Genomic DNA, 23,135 nt, shown 5'->3' on the forward strand with positions numbered 1-23,135 from the left:
ACACACACACACACACACACACACACACCGAGTTGTGTCTCCATGACTTCAGAAGACATACATTGACTTACAGTGATTTCTTACAGACTCTTACTCTAACCTTAACCAATACTTGCCTAACCCTAACACACACACACACACACACACACATTGTTTATTCCACTCCAACTGCACACACTAAGGCTCTTATGCTCAAACAATGTTAAGTTCAAATTTCTCCACTAAAACCAACACTTACTGGTTATTTAACAGATTCAGATTGTACAACAGAACATATGAATTAGTTATTATAAAAAAATGATTTGGCTTGTTTAACGTGATACCATCCACGTAACTAAATCAGCTACAACCATGAAACCTGTTCCCTGTCGATTTCCATGCATTCACATGTGTGGGTGTGTGTTGTACTACACTGTTATATAACAGGCTCATGTAGGAGGAACAATGTCAGCAGTGGAGCCAGCCACTCACAATCCAAATGAGTTGTATAGTGTAAATCTTTAAAGCCTGTTCAGCAGGTCCAGAAACATTCTTATGTTTCCCGCAGGTGGTAGAGGTATTTACTTGTTGCATGTTATGTTGCACAATGTTGGAAGGTAAAGTGCACCCATCTGTAAATTACAATGTGATTTCAGCTCTGTCACGACAGGTTTGGCAGAGCAGACGTGACGCATCTCTTTGTAATGTTCAGTTTCTTTGGGGGAAAACAACCTCAACAATATTTTTTTGAGCATTCACGTTTCCACTTGCTCTACAGCAAAGATAACACAAGCCTTTTAAGACAAGTTATCACAAGAAGTTGCATTTCGTACAAATCATACATGTTTCTCAAATCATTCCTCAATTGAGTTTTTTTATGATTGGCAGTATTTGCAAATATTGTAAACGACTCCAGTTGAACAGTCGTTTATTTTGCTCAGCACAAAACCACTTGACGGTTTCATCTTGTACATGGTTTTAGTGGAATCAGAAGTTCACAGGAATAATTTACATACTTTATGGTGGATTTGTTTTATTATAATCATGAATCTGGTCTAAGTGTCAGATGAACCCACACTGGCGTCGATTTCGTACAGCCTGTTGTCAAAGGAAAGGTCTGATTCAGCTCCATGTTGTGTGTCCTGAAAAGAAAAAAACATCTTTTATCATCTGAGTTGAGTCCAGACAAGATGCTTCGCTGTCAGACACTGAGTACTTACACCTGTTTTGCAGTCAAAGAGGTCAAACAGTGAGTTCTGGACCCTGAGACACACAAACAGAAAAGTCAGCCAACAACACACATAGGGATTCCTCGGGGATATTATGCTCATTATTGATGTATTTCCTCTTCCCCATCTGCATGGGCTCCTTGGTAAGATACTGAACCCCTAAAAAAAAATGTCCCCTCATAAATGCTGAGTGTACTTATTGTAAGTCGCTTTGGACAAAAGCGTCAGCCAAATGACATGTAATTTAGTGTAATGTATTTACATTGTGCAGCGTCTCTTGTTCATCCTGAAGAGGAAGCCTGTGAGGACAACTCCAGCCAACAGAGTCAGACCCACTGAGAGGCCTAAGGACAACATATCTGCAGAAGAAGAACCATCACAAGAGCTCAGCATTTCACATCAGCATATTCCCTGCATTTATTTCTGTGAACAATGCAGTTACCTCTTGGAATAAAACTTTAAAATCATTTAAATTTGGGTTAAAAGCACATTTGTCCCAAATACTGTATGCAAGTACTTTTTGAGGCAATTTCTGGGATCTTATCTTATGATAAGGTAAATGTATCTCAATATGCACTCATTGCATCTGAGTATATACGAAAGATGCTCAGTTGAATTAGGTAAGGGGGAGTTCCAGTTACCATAGTGTTCATCAGAAGGGTCGATGGGGGGGTCTATGTAACAGCTGCCAGGGAGGATGGTGATGTCATCGAGAGCGACGTCCCCACCTTTATTCTCCCCCCTCTGATACACAAACACGAACTGTGGCACAAAATACCAAGTTAGTCAAAATCAGGACATATTCTGCATATTCATCGAAAACTCTGAAGTGAATAAATCATTTCACTGGTTAATCTGTTCAGTTTTTCCCGGCTTCATGATCAGATGACACATTCTGCTCTTGACCAAACACTTCAGCTGTATTTTTAGAGTTTATTTTTATAAATTTATGACAACCTGACTGAACTATGATCCAATAGTTACCCAGAATGCATCTTCATGTTGAATAGGCACTTGAGCCATCTGCCACTTATCTCCCCTGTTTCCCGACTCAATCCACTTCAGATCCCCTTCTTCACTTCCACCTGATTGCATTTTTCTACGGGACAGGACAACACTCATTTAATTCAGAACTTAATTAATACATAAATGTTTCTCCTCTTTCGACATGAACAGTGAGTTACCTGTCATTTATGAAAACTCTGAGAGTCCCAACATGGCTGCCATACATGTGGTACCAGAAGACGAGACAGTGCCCTCTAGTGGACGGCTGGAAAACATCACTGATCAGGAAGGACCTGTCTCCCCACTCTCCCACCAAACTGTCCACATACAGATAATAACCTGTGGGAAACAGTTAGGAATGACAGGATCAGCTCTTATATTCTTTTTTGCCAATATCACTTCTGACATGAATGTGCAGATGGTCTAACCTAGATTTAGATTACAGCCCAGTCAGACATATTGTTTTATAGATACCTAGAAAAAGATCTGTATAGTGTTTAAATCATCACCATGTGTTGAGTTGGTGGTGTGATCCAAACTGGGTCCGGTGTTGGGGTTCGGAGAGTCCCCTTTGCCGCGGAGCCAGTTCCCCTGGTCAACGTCTCCACCCAGGTTGCTCCAGCTGCACATGTTGATCTCAAAGTCACAGAATCCATGAAGAGGACACTGAGCCTCCGTCAGATGTACGTCATCAAAAGCCATGTCTCCCTCCTGAGTGGAGCCAGACTTCACACCTTCCACCACAATCTGAAACACACAGCGTGTTATGATGGAAACTGCTGGATAAACTTTATATGAGTCAAGTATTAGATGTCATCTCACTCTTATTAGATAGCATTGTGGTTTCATTTTTCAGACTCCATCAGTTTATTGTATATCATTTGATTTGCCAACAATTAGATAATATTTCATATGAACTTTTTCACCCAATTAAGTGGTAAATGTCTGTAAAGGCCCAAATGTCAGTGTAGAGAATCCGTCCCCTTTTTAGAGAAAAAGTATCTCAGTAATTCAACAACAATGCATAGTACATGAGCATAATCTGTAAAGTCTATAGCAACTAGAGCTGCCAATTAAATATGGTGAGGGGCAATATTTATTGAAACGAGTCAAGTAAGGTATTACGGTAAATTTACTTAAATGCAGAACCTTAGTAAGTGTAGTTAGAAACCTCTCACCAGTGTCCATCTCTTTCCCACAGTGACTGTGTGTCACCACCGGTTGTGGGTGGGTCTTTGTGACTCACCCTGTAAGGCTGAACGCGAGGCAGAAGTGAAGCTTGAGCGAACCTCCACAGCCGGCCCTGGTCTCCTGTCTGAGAGAAAATCAGAGCTTCCTTCCTGTCTTCACTCTGCTGGTAAACATTCAGCGTCCCCATGCCTTTCCCATACATGTGGTACCACAGCTGCACACAAGCTCCTTTTCCTGAGCGGCCATAGGAAGGAAAACCTCATTAAATGTCATCTCATCAGAGATGTTACACTGAATGTCTACATCACTTCAATATCGTCACTGTTACAGTCAAGTTATTAGTGTTTTCTTAAAGAGAAAAATAGAATTGATAAGCAGATCTGTCCGGTCGTTGTGACTCTGACCTGCAGGGTACCGGGGGGAAGACATTGCAGCTCTCTGGTCGGTGCGGTCGGCAGCGGAGGAGGGAAGGTAGTAGTAGTGGCCCGTGGGCGTGTTGGTGGTGTGGTCGGTGTCTGGTCCAGTGTTGGGGTTGGTAGTGGAGCCCGAGTCTCTGACCCAATCAAAGTCATCAGTGGTCTCCTGCTGCCAGTTACAACTCCCCTCCTCAAAGTCACACAAATCTACAAGATAATAATATAATAATATATAAACAATAATATTTTGGAATGCATTATCAAACTAGAAATACGGCTCTGTTATTGTATGCCTCTGTCAACCAGTGCAATTTCAATCTACATACATTTCTTTCAAGAGGTCAACGTGACCTTTGACCTTAAAAATATAATAAATGAATCTGTCAGTCTCACTTAACATTCATGTGAATTGTTTTATTTTATTGACCATTTTTTTATTGAAAGACCCGTTAACTTTTGTAACGGATCCACAATTTATTTTCTTTAACATTGAAAGATCGTGTGTTTTTGACATTTTCAAGTATTTCTCAGGGAAAAATTCATGGATCTCGATGAAAAAAACATCTAACTGCTTAAATAAATCCACATATTAAAAAGATGTGTTCTGCAACTTTAGCCCAATTACCCGAGGCAGGACACGGTCCACTGACGAGGGAGATGTCATCAATGGCGATATCTCCCGCCTCTCCTCCAACTGTAGCCTCCAGAATCACTTGGTGGACTTGCTGCAGCATCACGTGGGTCTGCACCAGCAGCCACTCATCCCCTTGATTTCTCGATTTCTGCCACACCTACAGGAAGGACGGAGGGTGATTCACTTACAATGAGGATGTGGGGAGGGTTTTGCAACATTGCACTATGCGAACTGTGCAACTTGCACTCCATATACCATGAATTGATGCTATTTTGCAATCAGAATTTCACAATTATGGCAAAAAGTATGTTAACGGAGAGAAAACGCTGTGGAAGCAATTATTTCTCAATCAGCTTCACAGCAAGAATCCTCACATATTTGTCACGCAGCAACTTTAATAATAATAATAAAAACACAAAGTAAGAAAACTATTATTTATGTTTTACCAGTGTTTTCTTCAAGGGATCAGCTGAGTGTAGAAACATCTTCAGAGATCCCACGGTAGCTCCAAACATGTGGTACCAAAATGTGAGACAGTATCCCTTTTCTCCAGCAGGTTGCAGCAGTGCAGACTTCATCTGAGCCATGTTCCCCTTCACACTTGGTGTTGAACTCTTAATATAAAGGTATTTCCCTGAAAATGAACATAGACGTATTTAAATTAACCGTAGGTGCGAGTGTGAACGACAAAGTCAATGATGCTCTTTTGATCCGACATGTAATACTCTGTGTTTTCAGAAATTGCTTGTAAATATATTGTGTAATGGTTGTGACCTTTGCCCGTAGTGTGGTCTCCTGCAGGTCCCGTGTTGGGGGCTTCGGTGGAGCCAGATGTGCTGAGCCAGTCAAGCTCATCCTCAGCTCCCTGCACCCAAAGACACAGGCCATCTTCAAAAGAGCAGCTATATGCAGACAGAGCTGAGGAGAGAAAACAGAATAATAAAACATTTGCCCAGCCTTCATCACCGTTAGTTGTCCATTTAAACATGGTAGAGATATGAATGTAGTATCACATTACACCCAATACCTTGACTACATATTCTAAATAAACTCACATGTTGAAATCATATTTACCTGGTGGTTTGTAGGACTTTTCACAGTTTAAAAAAGAGATGTCATCCACAGCAAAAATACCACCTCCGGCGGCTGTGGCCTCCTGAGTGACTGTATTCTTACCACTAAACAAAACCTGAAAATAGACAGATGCATATGAGAAATACTGCATATTTGGGTGCATATTATTTATATGTGATAAAATAATTGTACATTCTGATACATTACATTTTGCAAAGTGCAAAACACAACATTACTTGATCATTTGCACAAATATTTCCATGAGATCCCATGCATTAAAAATATAAAGATGGGTGGTTTATTTGAGACCTTTAAGGTTTTGGGATTCTACAGATTCATGTGAAATCTCCCTAAATAAGATTTTCATCTGGGTAGAGACCTGGTGACAGGATTTTTTATTTGTTTCTCCCCTCGTTTATTCGGGTTAATAAAACTGCACATTTCCGTGTCCCCTGCATAAAGATTCAAAAACATCATGAGCGTACACCTTATAAGGTTGCTGTTGCAGGCCGAGGAGCAGAGTCTCTGCAGTCCAACGGGAGACGGTGTTGTGACTACGTGACCACAGGATTGCTTCACTCCCCTCAGCTTGCTGCATAAGCACTCTGAGTGACCCAGCACTCACAGAACTGATGTGGAAGTGAAACCTGGGTTGAGGAAAGAAGGAAGGAAGGAGGGGAGAGGGTTGGAATGGGAAGACAGTTGAGTGGTACAACGATGGGGGAGGTGTGGAGCATTGAGCAATTCATACGACTTTGAATCAAAAACAAATGTGACGATCAATGCCGCGGTTGTCACTCACTGAATCTGGCAGTAGTGGGATGACTGGGGGAGTGAGGGACTCTGAAGCCGGGACTCGTTCTGTGTGGACCCCTGACTGAAATTCACCCTCATGTAGAAGCCTGAGAACCAGGGAGCACATCCTGAATCAACAACATTTACTCCTAACATGTTGTTTCAATTGCTGCACTGGGATCAGTTCAGAGTTTCGGCATGTTATCAATTAATTTCTCTTCCTGTAGATCCATAAAATCAACGAATGAATCAGTAACTTATCCACAAGGGTCACCTGTGTCTGTGGTATGATCAGTGGGCGGCTCGGTGGAGTTGCTGGCTTTCTGTCTCTGCCACGTGCTCTGTCCTTCACTGGAGTCAGTCCATTCGCATTGATCCCTCTCAAATGTGCAGGGACCTACATTGACGATAACAACGAATGAGTAATACTGCTGGGAAAAGAGGGGGGAGAACATTGGTTCATGATTCACTGTTTATTTTTTTTATGTAATTTGCTTTTGCGACACATTTGGCTTCCGAGAACATTTATTTTTGTTTGCTGTGTGCTGTCCATATACTTGAACTGATCGTAAATTATGAAAGAACTTGGTCATGTTGTCCGGCAGGCTGACGTCTCAAAGGCTGATGTTGACACAAAGTCAATGACACAATTTCCACAAGTTGTATCAGCATTCAGGGACATATTACTTACGTCTCTCTTTCAAGAATCATATTTCAACAAAAGCCAACACTACTTTTCCCTTTATAAGAATTTCTGTGTTAATTAGCATGGATTCTTTAGCTTTGACCTTTGTGATTGTTTGTGCCTTTTTAAGTATTTCCCTCCAATCCCCTGCTATGTCAGCTGTCTACATGGAGGCTTTTAAACACTGGTTGATTTAGCCAATCATTTCCTGCTTTAACAACTTACTTGCACCCAATCTTGCTGAAACGTAAGTAGTTTTGTTCTTTAATGACCAGTGACATATAAAAATGCATTATTATTATTATAATTTTTACCCCCAAACTCAACTTGTCTTTTTCCCTCAGTTGAAAAGAATGAGAAAGTCACCACACGGCTCTGTTTGCCATTTAGTAGCCGACTAATGATCACTTGTCAGATTTACTCTCCTTAAAGATCCATGCAAAATGCAGCTCTCACCACAGCCGTCCTCGTCCTCCCCCTGGGGACAGTCTAGATGATAATCACACAGTAAGGTGGCCGGAACACAAACTTTTCCAGCCGACCTCCAACAGAAAAATGTATTATCCTGCAGCACCAAAGACAGGGAACACAAATCATGACGTTACAGGACTTGTTGTGTGGAATATTTTAAATCTTCAGAGATGGCCTGTAGATGTGTCGAGTTGTTTACCGGACAGGGGTTGATTGGTGCCGTTGAGGTTGAGGCTTGAGATGTGGGTGTGTTAAAGGTTGGAGGTGGGGGGGAGGTGGGTGACGTGTCAGGGAGCTCGTGGTTGCCAGGGTCAAATTCACACTCTTTGGAAAAAGATACGTCATCCAGTGCAACCTTCCCTCTGCGACCATCACCATGCTCATATCTGAAGACGATCTGAGATACAAAAACAGATATTAATAATAAGTTGTCTATTATTCCTACTTTGAAACATCATTGATAAAGAAAACAAGAGCCATTGTACAGTCAAGGCCAAGTATTGCACAGTTAACTATAAGTACAGTGATTTAATCTACAGATACTTTACCTGAGGGCCTGCACAGTCAGATTGTTCTACACGTTTAAAAAACTTTTAAAACTAATTGCTGCAACATTTATTTCTTGCTCATGGGACAAGATCTGTGAACACGGTTGGAAATGAGGCCTCAGTTGCCTTAAACATTCAGCTGTCAATCGAATTGTGTCCCCGCTGACCTTGCTGCTGGCTGATGAGGAGAACGTGACCTCTGCTCTCTGCCAGCTGTAGCTAAATGAGTTTCCCCTGAGCCATAACAGTGTGTCGCCACTGCCGGACCCTCGTGTCCTGGACTGGGCTGTCAGTGTGGCTGTAGAATCGTCCAGGCTGAAGTAGAAGAACCTCATCTACATAGAAAAGGTAAGTATTGTAATAATGAGGTGAGAGGAACATAGAAAAGAAGGTGAGATAAGCATGAGATAGATAATAAAAGCTCATCAAATATTCACACATAAGCAGCAAGGCGTTACTGTAATAGTATCAGCTGCATTCAAAGGTTATTAGAGCTGTGGGTTGACGGACATTCAATAACCACATCTAACATACTTTAAAGCAGTTAAACAAGGCCGGGACATTCTCTATAGTTCCAAAACCTTTCTCCTTTATGATATGAATTGTTTATGAAGATTTATCTAGTTTTTTCTATTTAACTATTCGTAGTGTTTTTTTTTCCCTGCTGTTCTGTTTTTGTTTCCTGGTTACACTCCCAAATAATGAGAAATGAATTAAGATGACTTGTGAAGACCCTTTGAAAAACAAGCTGGTTCATCTCAAGGGCGTAACCAATCCATTTGATCCACATACGGTAAACTCACAGTACAGTTCGAGACGGGTAGTAACGTTTTGGAGAGAATCTCTGATGTCTGTCCCTTCTTCTTGAGGTTAGTCCCAGGTATCACATAGTGGCCTGTATAATAACAACAAAACGGAAACCATAAGTAGATAGATTTATTCATAACAGAATGATTAAATAAACTATATTAATATGAGTCACCCCTTTGCCAGGAGTCTCAGGGAGTGTAATACCTGCAGCAGAGTTTTGGGTGTGATCCCTGTGAGGCCCATGGTCGGGCCAGGCGTCCTGTCCTTTCTGAAGCAGCCACTCATCTCCAGGTGTGTCCACGTCGCTCTCTGCCCAGGAACACGAGCCCTGTTCAAAGCTGCAGCGCTCCATCAAACCTTCTTCTTCTACATCATCATATAAAGGGGGAGTGAAAGGAAGACGATTACCACAAACTATAAACTGGTACTCAAGAACCAGTGAACACATAATACTGTACACACAGAGTCATATCCAAATTTTACAAGTCAAGAATGGAACAAAAAATATTTACAGCCCTTCTACGGTATGTACTGTATGTACTATAATGTACAAAAAGTATATATAAATATAGGTAAGAGTCCACAATCTACCATTCACTATCATGATGATAACTCACCACAGTTGCTCTCATCAGACCGGTCCCCACAGTCATCGCTGAAGTCACACACTTGGTTGTTGTCGACACACACACTGTTGTTGCAGAGAAACTGGCTCTCCTGACACACGGGCTGGGGCTCTACGAAGAAAAACAATATTGATTGAATGCAAAATCAGCATAAGAAAGTGTTAGCTGTAAATACATTTTAAAAAGTTTTAAGTTTACCAGGCAGGGTGCAGTTTGTGAAGCGTATGTCATCAATGGCAATATGTCCGGGCTTGTTGAAGGTTCTGGAGGCTTGAAACTCGATGGTGAAGTCCTGAGGGATTCTACCAACAGTCACCTCCCCATGTTGCCACAGATTTCCATTGCTGCCTGATAACCACCACAGCGTCGTGGACCTGGGGCCCTCCAGCAGTGACACGTTCAGATGTTCTATATCTGAAACAGGACACAGAATACAAGACTGCATGCGCAAATACAAAAGGGTGACTCACATATGAAGAGAACATGCATAACATTTTTTTTGAATGGCTGCGCATGTACATGTGCATATGCCAAACATACCTTCTCCGTAAAGGTTATAGTAGAAGTAGAGCGTGCAGGTGGCACTGGCCTGTTTCATGGTGGGACCCTGAAGGGCAGCAGGGCTTATCTGTTCGCCTATGTCCGAATCCACCGCCATGTACCAACCTAGGAGGGTCAGATAAGAGCCAGGGAGAAGTGTTTTTTCTTTCAATCCACAGTCAGCAGAATACTGCAGAAAATATGAAGCAGGAGCAGATTCATCAAGTTGACATGGGGTGGAAAGTTGTGAAAAGAGGTTGTAGCAGGGTGACGGGAGAATGGGGATGATAGAGGACTTCCTCAAACAGCTCGGCATTTCACAGATGAAAAACTGTGTGAAATATTCAATATTCAATGCAGACAATGATAAGATGTTTCTTGTTGCTCTTTTCTATATAGTGCATTTATTCATTTGTTCACTGTATATGTGGGAAGGCAACGTCGATTGATGCTTTCCCTTTTTAGTACCCAGTTCATTTGAATTGGGACTAATAAATGCACCAAATGTTTTGGGTGAAAGCAACTGATTTAACAGTATAATCGAGTAGTTAATTGGAATATAAGAAGTATAAACCCAAGTCAGAGTAAAACAAATTTAAGATGGGTTAGAGTGTGGTCCTACCCAGTTCAGTGCCCAGTGTGTTGTCCACAGTGGGTCCAATGTGTCCTGTAGCATTCCTTCCTCTCACCCACTGAAACTGGCCCATGCTGGTGTCCACCCAATCGCATGTGCCATTTTCAAATGAGCAACCCATAAAACTCCAACTTGTTTCATTCACTACATCAAAAGGAAAAGTTACATTTATATTAATCATCTATTCAAGTATCATTACACATATTTTGGTAAATAACTACAGGAACAAACGGAATCAGTACCTTGACAAGGCCCTGATGTTAAAGTGATGTCATCAATGGCAATGAATCCTCTGTTGTGAGCCTCTGCTTCAATCCACAGCTGAGTGTGATGTTGTTGAGGGAGTCGGTGAATCACATTGATAAAATAACTGTTCTCTTTATGATTTTACTGTTGTATGTGTGACTACCTGGAAAGGTTTGGTCTCCTCTACAGATTGGGAAAACCTGCTCCATCTCCTGCCACTGCTGTTACTATGGAACATCAGGTCCTCCTCTGATGGCCCGGATCGCTTGTACACCTTCAGTGTCCCTGAGTCACTGACAGACAACAGACATATGTCATCTGTGAAAGCTGCTTTAGTTATATCTGTTTAACTAAATTAGGCAAAACTCAACAAACAAAATTACTTTTGCCCCTGATCCTTGGAGAAGTTCCATTTCTATTAATACTGCAAAAAGCACAGTCCTGAACATTTGTCTTACATTTTTCTGACCTAAAAACTCATTTGATCAATTTCTCTTCTGCGGGTTTTCATCTGTTAACAATTGAAGATTTTTTTTTTTATGCTGACACATTTTTTGCTGTCGTTGGGTTGAACAATTATTAGGTCTTGTCTTGAGACTGAACTCTGCCACAGAATATTCGTACTCTTGCACAAAGTGGAGCAGATGATTCATGTCTAAATGGCATTTGTCCACAGTTCCTCAGGAAGTCAATGAGGAAACTAAACAGAGTAAACAGGATGAAGTGCATCCTCTGCATTGTCACACACTGTAGGATGGGAGAATGGTGGTGATCTTGGATGTTTTGATTTTGCTTACCTGTTTTCCATATAGTACCATAAGGTGAGACAGGAGGTATTTTCCCTCAGTTGGATCCATTCGGACACTACCTGTGCGCGACTGCTTCGGTTTAGGTGAAGTGATGAACTCAACAAAAACCAACCTACATATAAAAGCAAACAAACACATATTCTTGCAGCACTAGATTATTGTATTTTAATTGGTCTCTAAGTTTAATATTTGATGATGGAACAACTCATGTCTCATTCCTAGTACAAACTATCAATGCCTCTATACGTCAAAACTTTTTTGACGTATAGAGAAGTTTACTTGAGAAAGGAGGAGGTATTTTCAGTAAAAGGAAATAAGTCAGTGCTAAGAAAAGAAGTTAATAAATAACAGACTGTGACTATGAGCAGCTGATAACGTTGATCATTTCAGATTGGAACTTGCACTTAAAAAAACTTACAAATGTAATCTCAAAATGAATGAAAAATAACCAAAATCAACTCCTAGATTTGAAATAAAAGCATATTATTTCTCACTCCGGTGAAACATAACATGTTTGGCGGTAGTACATCTGAGGTCATACCCTCTGGGCTCTCAGTGGTGTGGTCTGTCGGTGGACCATGGAAGCCCCCATTGGCCATCACCCAATCATGTCCATCTTCTTTAGGGATGTTGATCCAGCTGCACTGCCCGGACTCAAAGTCACAGCTGCCTGGAGGACTGCAGGCTCCATCCCTCACAGAAATATCATCTAGTTTTGCCGCAGAGTCAGTGTTTGGCTCTCGGACAGCCCTAAACCCCACCTGGTGAGGTACATGAACTGTTTTAGGTGGCATCTCATAGGAATGACACATAAATACAGATTGCAGTTTGTTCATGGTTTGAATGTCAGAGAGCTAAAAGGTAAAGACAGCATACACGGTATTTCCCCGGGGAGGACACGGTGACCTCTGCCACCTCCCAGCCTGTAGAGGGCTCTCCAGACCGTTCCCAAAGGGCATCACTCTCCTGCCCGCTCTGCAGCACATGCACAGCCAGGCTGTTGGAGGAACCAGCGGGTAACCAGTACCTGAGGACACACAGTAAATGCGAAACATTAAAATCCGATCAACAGATGACAAGTGTGATGTGCTAAATGTGTGCTGCGACAGCAAAAAACCTACCAGAAGCGCATACACATCTCTGTAGCTGAAGAGATCTCTAGTGTGAGCAGCTGGGCAACTTCAGGTTTTGTTGCATTTGTTTCCATCACAGTCACATAGAAACCTACCAAAGAGCTACAGTCAAGCTTTGTCTCTGAGGTTAGCATTGTGTTGAGCCAAATGCAAATATCGTAAAGATAAACAGGCTGATATTCAGTACATATATCTTTACTGGGTTCACCATTTTAATGAGGGTGTTGCTCACATATACTCGATAGCTCTGAACATAAAAGCACAGCTGAGGCTGATGGGAATGTCTTTAGATTTCCAGGTATATGGTCATAAACCAAAATACTGGGAAAAAGAATTGTTATATTGCATGGTGAAAAACCAGATGATCACCAAAGGAGGTAAGATTTGAACTGTGGAAACAATGAATATTCAGTGTGGACCAAAGTGGTGACTTTTGATTAAAACATTACAGTTTACACTACATACTCTAAAAGAGTGATTCCCAACCAAGTGCTTGTGACACTCAGGAGTGAAGCAACATCAGTATGTCACAAAGTCATGAGTTGACAGAACATTCAAAGACTAATCTCTGATTTACCGTATATTGCAACACGACCCTTGTTATACTGGAGTCACAGGTTATCAAGTCGGGAACCACTGCTCAACACAATTCATTAAAGCCTCCATCTTGTTGTGGTGAGACTTTGAGTCACATGTTTGCATTGTGTTGCTTGGTGCCACAGTTTTTCCGCTCACCATTTTCAGTTCCATAGGTGTGATCCACGTGATGTTGTGTTCCCCTTTTGCGACCCCATTGACCTCTATGACTTATATCGTTCTCAAAGTCACACAAGTTGGATTCAAACCCACACATTTCTAGAATTTAAAGGAAAAGTTAAATAAGTTTTATGTATATTGTGCGTTGCTGTTAACATCAGACAGTGCTGGGTCTGCGTTACACACTCTGATTGGTGCAGGCCCCCTCCCTCACTGTGACGTCGTCAACAGCGATGAACCCTCGGCTGCTTGTGTTTCTATGGCCAGTAAACACCATCTGTGGACAAAGGATATTTTGTGACTGTGTGAAGACTGTATGAAGTTAGCATCTATTTTTTTATGCTAAACTAATAGGATGCAAATAATAAAAAACATGAAAACAAATCAAATTTGACGCTGATAATAGCATAATGGATATATTTGGCACAGTACAGTGTATTACTAAACATATATATTTATAGGAAAATAAGTAACAAGAAATTACAGAGCAGAGAGGCCAAAAATGACAGTGTCCATACAAGAGAATAGAGAACTGATTCATAAAAATACAGTTGATTTAAAAACAAATATAAGGGTTCATTATATGTATACAAATGTAGACAGAATTACATTTATCGGATTTGGAAAATAAAATATCAGTATCACAAGCTTTAAAAAAAAATCTGTGTTTGGTCAGGCTGTGCAAATTGGATCAAATATACCTGTGTGGTGTCGTTCTTGCTGATGGTTACTTGTGCATTCATCCACTCCGGATTCTGGGTCCCTCTGCGAGTCCAGACTAACAGCTCAGAGGATTTCTAGAACAAACCAATTATTGTCATTGTAGTTCTCTGGTAAAGATGCTGCAAGCGAAACCTACTACAGAAGGTTTGCTGAAGTACTAACTGGACTACATACAGTTCGAACGAGCAGATCCAGGGTGGACACAGAAGGTCCAAGCATGTAATACCAGAAACCAACACAGATATGTGGTGAAGGACTGATGACAGGAACAGAGACGGATGCTCTCTCTCCATTCTTGGAACTGGATCCATTCAACAGCAAAAAGGAACCTTGATGAACGAAATAGAGGTTTTCACAATGACATGAAAATCATTCCGTATGCCATTCTGAATTCTATGTCTCACTATGTCTATGAATGTGTACAGTGGTTACAAAGAGGTCTGATGGTCACCACAGCCTCACCGTGGCTGCACATGTGTGACTGTCAATTGTTTTGTACCTTGATAATTTCCAACAGTATGATCATACTGAGGTCCATCCCACGGTTGTGCCACTTGAAGTCCACTGCTGACAGTCCAGTTAAAATCATCTCTGTCCTCTTGGACCCAATCACACAGACCTGTTATACAAGATCATTTTGAAATCTTAGAATACGGTATTTGTTATACAGGTAATAGGACAACTCCTGATTATTCAGCAAACAAATAATTTATATCTGGACACAGGAAAAAGTCAAATATTTATGAATGTAATTAAGTTTTAAGTCGGTTATGGTGTCTACATTATGCTACTGTAGCAAAAAAGCGTGGAGTTACTGAGTCTTAGCTGAATTAAATATGAAGCTTTAAAATGTTGATCTTGACAGTTTTATAAATTACACAACTGTACATTTATTATACTTCAAACACACTGATGGTCACAAAACAAAGCAGTGGCTTAGTATGAGCCTTTAAATTGATTAAATATCTGTGAAGTCAAACATCGTTGTCAGTTATTTGATTATATAAAATAAATCTTACGCTTCTTTAGCAAGAGTCTTCGTGATCTTATAAGTTCATCAAGGAGCCATTTACAGTAATCATGCCAGCAATTGACTGATTCACTTCAACAGGTTGGTGGAGGTTTAATTTTGTGATTGTACTCAAGCAGTTTAGTGAGAGTAAAATCATTTTTTTGACTTATCACACACTTTACTCAAACTCTAATTTCCCAGCATCACCTTGTTCAAAGGTGCAGTCCATGGGAGAGGCCGGAGCAGGGGTGGTAATGGTGGCAGGGGCCGAGGTGGTGGTAGGGATCATCTCATCACAGGACTTGTCCCTGATGATGTGGACATCGTCCAGGGCAAAGCTCCAGGGCAAAGCCTCCGGGTTACAACTGGCTTGTAAAATAATCTGTGATAAAGGTTAAAGGTGATTTAAAGATTGCTCTAATTTCTTATTTATAGCGACAGTATTTTCTCAAGTAATGACCTCAGTGTTGATCATCAAATTCTAAATGTTCCTCTACCTGGTGAGGCTCTGATGAATTGTAATCCACCCGGTCCAGGAGCCATGTTCCATTCATGTATCCATTTGTATTCCACACGGGGCGCATTCCTGCAGTCTCATTCACAAACACTGTCAGGATAATATTTGAGGGTCCTGGATGATGCAATGGAACATAAATATGTCATTAACCTCATGCCATATTTTTCATCTTTTTATATTCCATTTTTCTGTGTATATGTCCTGTACTATGTGATACATATACTGTACATTTCTGAATAATTTAACTGCAAAGCAGCTCAATAGGAGAATTATCATCATGTTCAAACTCTATTGAAGCTATGTAGTGTTTACATTGAGTAAAATACTCATTACCATTAATCTTATTATGTGTTTTAGGATTTTAAGTAATATATTTCATACATTATTATCATCATGGCACAGAGTACAATATCATTATTTCATATAATCACTCTGAATTGGTTTATACTGTCATAATCTACATTTTATATTCTATGCAGTTGTGATATCTTGACCAGGACCCAAAATAAATTCAATTTAAAAGGTAGAGATAAGACTTTAGATTTTACTCACTATCATGTAACCATCCATTTGATAAGTGCCAGAGCTCCAGGCAGGCTCGATCCACAGCTGCCATCGACTCGCTCTCCAGTTGAGCAACTTCTTGTACTTTCAAACCAGAGTAGAGGAAGAACGCAAAGTGGCCTATAGAGAGAAAAAAAAGGCATAATAAGAAGGTGAGTTGTTTTCCAACAGTGACCTGTGCATGCACGGAGATGCATAGTTACAAATTCCAATAATGGCTGCATTAAAAATAAGAAGAATAGCTCCGTGAATGAAAAAAGAGAATCTCAGTTAAGTCACTGATATATACTCTGCTAGTCTTCGAAGTTAAAGTATGTAGTGTTCCACTTTTGTCTCAAGCAGAGGATCCTTGCTGTGCTACCAATTTCTTTTAAACTGAAAAACAGAACTCTGAATATGGTGCTGGTTGTTGTGTGTTTGTGGTGACTCACCAAAAGAAGAATCTGTGGTGTGGTCCCTCCTTGGGATCAGATCACTTTGACTTTTACCCGAGAGCCAGTCCCAGTCCACTCCGGACTCTGTCGGAGGGCTGTTCACCCAGCCGCACAAGTCCATCTCAAAGTCACAGAAACCTGAAAGGAATAAGAGATTCACAGACACACACATCATGCAGCCATATAAACATGCTCAAACACCCCCATCCCACCACCTCTATTTCCTTGGTCACTTACCTGCGGGGGGACAGGCACCATTCAAGACAATGAGGTCGTCAATAGCGATATCTCTCCTTGGTCCAGCCCCAGCTATCGCCTCAAAAATCACCTGTCATTCAGAAATACGATTATAAATTACTTTTATTAAAATTGAACATATGAGATGAGTAGAGTTATTGCCACATATTTCATTCACAAGTATGACGTTACAGAAATTTCTCAACATATACTTTAAAACATTTAAAAAAAAGCATGAGTCCCCTGATCCCCTCCCTTATTGAAAAGTATTACCTAGTATCTACTTCTGCACTATACATATAAGCAGTCAAGAGTGTCTTGTTTTGTGAACTGATTTTGATGTAATCTACTCATCTGATAAATGTGCTCCTGGTGGGTGTAAACCTACTTCATACTTGGTATCTTGGCTGAAAAGCGTCACTCTCCCATGTCTCCAGTGCTTCCCCTGATCTCCACTTCTGTCCCACAGCTTCTCGGATATCCTGTGGCCGTCAGTGCTCTGGAGGTGCACACTGAGGTTCCCCACTCCACTTCCCTCCATGTAGTACCAGAACATTAGACATTCCCCATCGGGAGGGGGGGGCTCCATCGTAGCAGTCATCATTGCTGCTCTGGACCCCTCAGGGTGACTCCACAACTCGGCACTCAGGTAATAACCTGCATGTAAGGTGGAGTTATGGACATTATTATTTTTTACTTGAGAGTGTTTGTAGAAAAGTGGCTTTATTCAGCATAGGATCACACAAAATGATATATGATGACTCAAGCCATACACCTGTAAGGAACATATCAGGCAACCACAAACAACAAGCACATTCGTGAAAATTAGATTCAGTTTTCAGACGCACCCTAGATGAATTGTTGCAAAGAATTAAAATGTTTACAAATGTGCAAACATTGAATGCAAACAAGAGATGAATGAAATACATTTTTTGATTTATTTTTCTCAGTGCTATTAGCCAGGTGAGACTCTCAAGGAGCTGCAAACCTTGTTCTGTCCCCAGAGTGTGATCTACGGAAGGGCCTGAAGAGTTCAGTGGTTGGGACGTCCCCCTGATCCGGTTCCATCCGGAGTGTGCAGACGGTTCAGGGAGCAGACCACAGAGGGAACCCTGGAAGGTGCACTCTCTCTCAGGCGGACAGGAATCGTTCGAGCGGGACACCACTATGTCATCGAAGGCTATGCTCCCCTGAGTACCACCGACAACAGCCTCTATAATAAACTGGAGAACAATTTGAATCAATCTTAGTGCAGAACTCAAGAGAATAAGAGTTAAAAATGTGTATTTAAAGTCAAACAGCTGAATGGATTTCAACAGGGCACCAAGATGCAACTTTCAAAAAATGCATTAAAGCTAAAACATGGGTACAAAGGAAAAAGATTACGGTGATTTTAACTGCGTTAAGATAAGTTCGGTGTTTGTGGTTGGAAGTGCAGAAACACTGACATGAGGATACCAGATGTCTTGCCTATCTTCTGAAAAATCTTAACCTGTTCTTCACAGGAAATAAAATGTTTTATCTTCTCAGTGGTGCTCTTAAAGGATTTGTGAAAATAATCTTTTCAGGAGAAGACATACACACAAAAAAAGAACAATAAGAAAACCTGTATTGTCTTGTTACTGTTGAAGGTAAGATCAGCAAATCGCCATTTGTTTCCCTGTGTGCCACTCCTCATCCACACAAGAGTCTCTGGTTCGCCAGGATGCTTAGCAATAAACTTCAGTGTACCTGAAAATAGGAACACACAAATAGAACTTGTCCATTAAGGGGAATAGGCTGAGGAAAACAGATTCAATATTCATCTTAGAAAATGCTGGAAATATGTTTTTTGCTTTTTTTTTTGCATGTACATTTAATTTAGTCTGGAAGGGCTGTATGGACAATTAGGCACACACCTATACTGTTGCCAAATATGTGGTACCAGAAGCTCACACATATTTGACCTGCAGGTTGAGGGAGGCTGACGAGTCTGGCTGCTGAGGAGATGTTTAGATTGGATTTGGCTTCTATGAGCATGTAGTAGCCTGTGGAAGACAAAAAAAAAGAATTTGCAACTACCAAGGCAGAATCTAACGGAAACTAGTAAAATAAGAATAAACACAGAATCCTAATATGGACAGTAAATAGTGCAGGGGCTGCAACTGGTAACTGCCCTGAACCCACATAACTTTGAGTCTTATAGAGTGACTACGAATTAAAATCGAGTTTTAAAGCCTTTATTCATTCAGTTTTTATTGTGCTTACCCCAATATAACGGTTTCCACAAAGTAAAACTGAATTCCTAGATTTAGAAACACTCACCCTTCCTTGTGGGGTCTAGCTCGAGCCTCTTAGTCCTTTCCCAAGAAATGCTTGCAGTCTTGTCATGGTACCATGAGCAGCGGTCCTTTTCAAAATCACATGAGAGTTGGTCTGATCCTGCGGGGACATCGGCCTCGCCACAGTTTTCAAAGGTGACATCGTCCAGCATAATTTCATCTGGCCCAAAAAAAGGCGTTTTGAATGAAAAGAGCAGCTGTAGAAACAAAAGGGTTTTACTCTCCATTTTTTCTGAAAATGATTTTGGAGCAGATTACTATAACAGGATGAAAGTAACTTTTTCTTGAGAATAGTGGTTTGCGATGACATTTAACTTATGGACAGAAAACCAGAAAACATCATGGCTCAGTGCAGCCACTGACTATCTCCAGCGCAGAGGCATAAAAACATAAGATCAACACCATAAATCTAAAAGTTATAAATGGATATGAAAATTGTTTAAGTATTAAAATGTGTTTAAAAAGTGTAGCCTGATCTTAAATTGTTTTGGATTACTATGTCTGTTGACAACCTGATATCCTACAGGATGTTTTACTAACCTTGTATCCCCCTGGCTGATTGCCAATGAAAGCTGTGGCCTTCTCCCAGCTGTTTGTTTTCCTCATAGAAGGCTCCAGCAGATCCACCTCAGCTCCGCCTCGGACCATTTTTACTTTTAAGCCTGATGATGATGAAGAGTCGCCAACAATGTAGAACCAGAAACTGAAAAACATTAACAGAACAATCGCACAAATCAGTCCACTGCTGCAATGAGGGTATATGACAACTTCAACACCACTGATATTTATTACTTGTCAGTACCTGATCTGGCATCCTGGGGCTGCCCCGTTGACAACAGCAAACTCCAAACTCGCCACTGAAGAACCATCTGGACGTGCATGCATGACGTGTCCTGCAATGAGCAGACAAAGGTTATATCTCTTAAACCAATAAAACACTTCTACCTTGTGTGACTTCAATTAGCACTTAGCCACTGCACTGATTTACAAAGTAATGGGACAAATGGATCCTGACAGGACGTTAATAATCACCCAGAGGGGTTCCTGTGGTGTGGTCTGGTCCAGGTATTGAAGTCATGTTTGCAATCTGCCATCTCCAGCGTTGGGAGGTGTCATTCCAGCCACAGGTGTGACGCTCAAAGTCACACGAACCTTAAGGTAAAGGAGGGCAGCAGAGAAAACAATTCTTAGCGTTATTATGATTGTTAGAGCCAAGAAGTATTCAAATTTCAAATATTTTGTGAGTCTGAGAACTGCCCAGTAGTTATTTGATAAATATATTGTGTTTGTTATTTCAGTTCTTTAATTATATTTAAAACTTTCCTGGGATTCCTCTGTCAATTGGTGAATATGCTCAGTGTCTTATATTTGTCCATCCATACACAATATAAATGTAGAGGAAAACAAGAGTCTAGACAACTTGAGTCATTAGGAGCGGACATGTCCCCTGGCACCTAGTAACCTGAAGTCCTAATGTCTTCCTCAGGGGTATAGATAGAACAGCTGACTGTTTGATTAATAATTAATTAATTATTTGATTAATATGATTGCGAAGCTTGATGCATTTTCTTTAATGGATTTAGAGTTCTGTTCTGGAAACAAACAGCTAATGCAACAGCTAAAAGACTTTGCTAAGATGAACCCAAATCTAATGTTTGTATTCTAAACACAGGGACCGTGTGTGGTTTGGTAACATAAGCTTAGGAAAAGTTGAGACTTCATACCACAAAATGCTTCATCAGAGCCGTTTTTACAATCCTCCTTAAAATCACAGACAAGTTCTGGAGGAAGACATTCTCCTGATGTGCAGACGAACCCCCCATCAGGACAAGAAGACACAGAGACCAACAATACTGTGAAGAGATTATTTCTTTAGTTTAAAAGAAGAGAACCTGGGTTAGAACTGTGACCATAATCTTCAATGTACATATTAGTTTATATGAGTGAGAACTTCTGCCTCACCGCTTCAACATTTGACCATGTGTGGACATGAAAGGATGAACACTACATATAAGACAAAAAGTGATACAGAAATGTGTGTGCTGTTAAGATTTGAAGACTCTTACCTGACAGAATAAACAGCTGCTTCATATTCAAAGTCCAAAGAAAATCTGCAATCCTGAATGCATTACAGTTAATCTAGGTTGCCCTCCTATATCAACAGTTTCTCTCCCAATAATTGAGAGTGAAAGTGTTTCAACATTTGAGCTACAGCCAGGAGTCATTATCGGTAGTAATCAGCTTAAAGTCCAGTGTGAACTGCATTACATTTCCGCTGCTTGTCTTTATGGCTTTACTTGAACAAAGCACCGCTTAAGATTGCAAGAATGACCTAATGTCAAAGAAATGTCCCAGCTGTTGGTACAAATCCAGAATTGTACTGTCTCCTGTTGTAAATACAAGCACGTAAAAACTGTGAGGAGATGGTCAAGTGAAAAATGAGGTTTACAGAGGGGAGTTAGTGTAGATACTAGTATTTTCTCATAAAGACACAATCAAACAGAAGCCACTTACTTCAATGTGTGTCCATCAGAAATATAAAAGGTTGAAAAGCTGTCTGTGTATCACATATACACACTTAACTGCATCTTATCTGACATTCCAGCTCCAGTATAAAAGTACCAGGAAAATTCAGATTCCATTTTCATAGTCTCAGCTCATGGTGTAAATGTTTGCCAGGCCCAGGGTTCAAAAGGGTGGTACTTAAACTTTGAACTAATCATGCCGGTGTTTTATGTGTAACATGCAATAGAGCAATCTCACCTCCCATTCACTATAAAGGATAACCAATCCTATCCACCACCTGTCCTCTAGATGGAGGATGAACTCACTCTGTAGCTGTGACGACACTCATTGGCTAACCCAATTCTAACCCTGACCATAAAACCGAGTCTTAACCCTCAAGCAGTCCATTGAAGTTGTGAAGACTCTGCAAAATGTTCTTACAAAGTCAAAATGTCCTCACGATACTGGTATTGAACCAAAAATTGGCCTTCATAACTACAGATAGACATGCCTACACACACATGCACACTCACATGACAACAGTGAAAACCAACAATCGTTTATCATTGTGCACTAGTCGCTTCTGTTCCTGTATAAGAGGAGACTTTGCAGTCGCTAATTTTTATATTTCAGCACAGACTTCTTAAGCAAAAAGGAGAATAACCAAAGAGGAAGTGAGAATACAAAATGCTATGATAGATGTTAAGGAAGAGTTGGAGAACAAACCTCAACATCTGAAAGCCTCTGCCCCAAAACAGGATATTGTGTTGCTACACTCAGGATGCACAAAATGTTCCTAATCAGCAACAATGAAATATCACTCTACTAACCCGGTCTCATAACCCCACAACTAACCAGTGAATGCTTACACCGACAATAGAGCAAATACATGTTATCAGTCACACTTTTTGTCTCTTTATGTGATTGTAGTTCCTCCACAGGGAAACATTTGTATTACAGTTTCGATCATGTTTTGAAATATAATTTAGTCCTGGACACAAACGCACAGAGGGTTACAAAAACGGAAAAATACGTTTTTTGCTATAAAGGGGTTTTGTGAAGAAAATACAAAAAATAAAGAAGAATAGAGACAAAATAAATTCTTCTTCTTTGTTCGGTTTATTGGCAGGTGCACTAACGTCAAGGTGGATTACCGCCATCTACTGTGTCTTCTTCTGCAGATATTTCTTGATTGTCCTATTTTTACAGCATAACATTTGAGGAGTAGAAAACGTGTATTT

At 40.7% G+C, this 23,135-nt stretch overlaps 1 long non-coding RNA gene across 1 annotated transcript; it reads right to left on the reverse strand.

Annotated features, from left to right (window-relative positions):
- Positions 1-924: 924 nt before the first annotated feature.
- Positions 925-1,534, reverse strand: LOC133017472 (uncharacterized). Its single transcript, XR_009682766.1, has 3 exons — positions 1,471-1,534; positions 1,200-1,242; positions 925-1,121 (listed from the first exon to the last, which is right to left on the reverse strand). It is a non-coding gene; the product is annotated as an uncharacterized LOC133017472 (long non-coding RNA).
- Between the last annotated feature and the right edge of the window lie 21,601 nt (positions 1,535-23,135).

Source organism: Limanda limanda, chromosome 13 (assembly GCF_963576545.1).
Source record: "Limanda limanda chromosome 13, fLimLim1.1, whole genome shotgun sequence".
Classification (NCBI taxonomy): Eukaryota; Metazoa; Chordata; class Actinopteri; order Pleuronectiformes; family Pleuronectidae; genus Limanda; species Limanda limanda.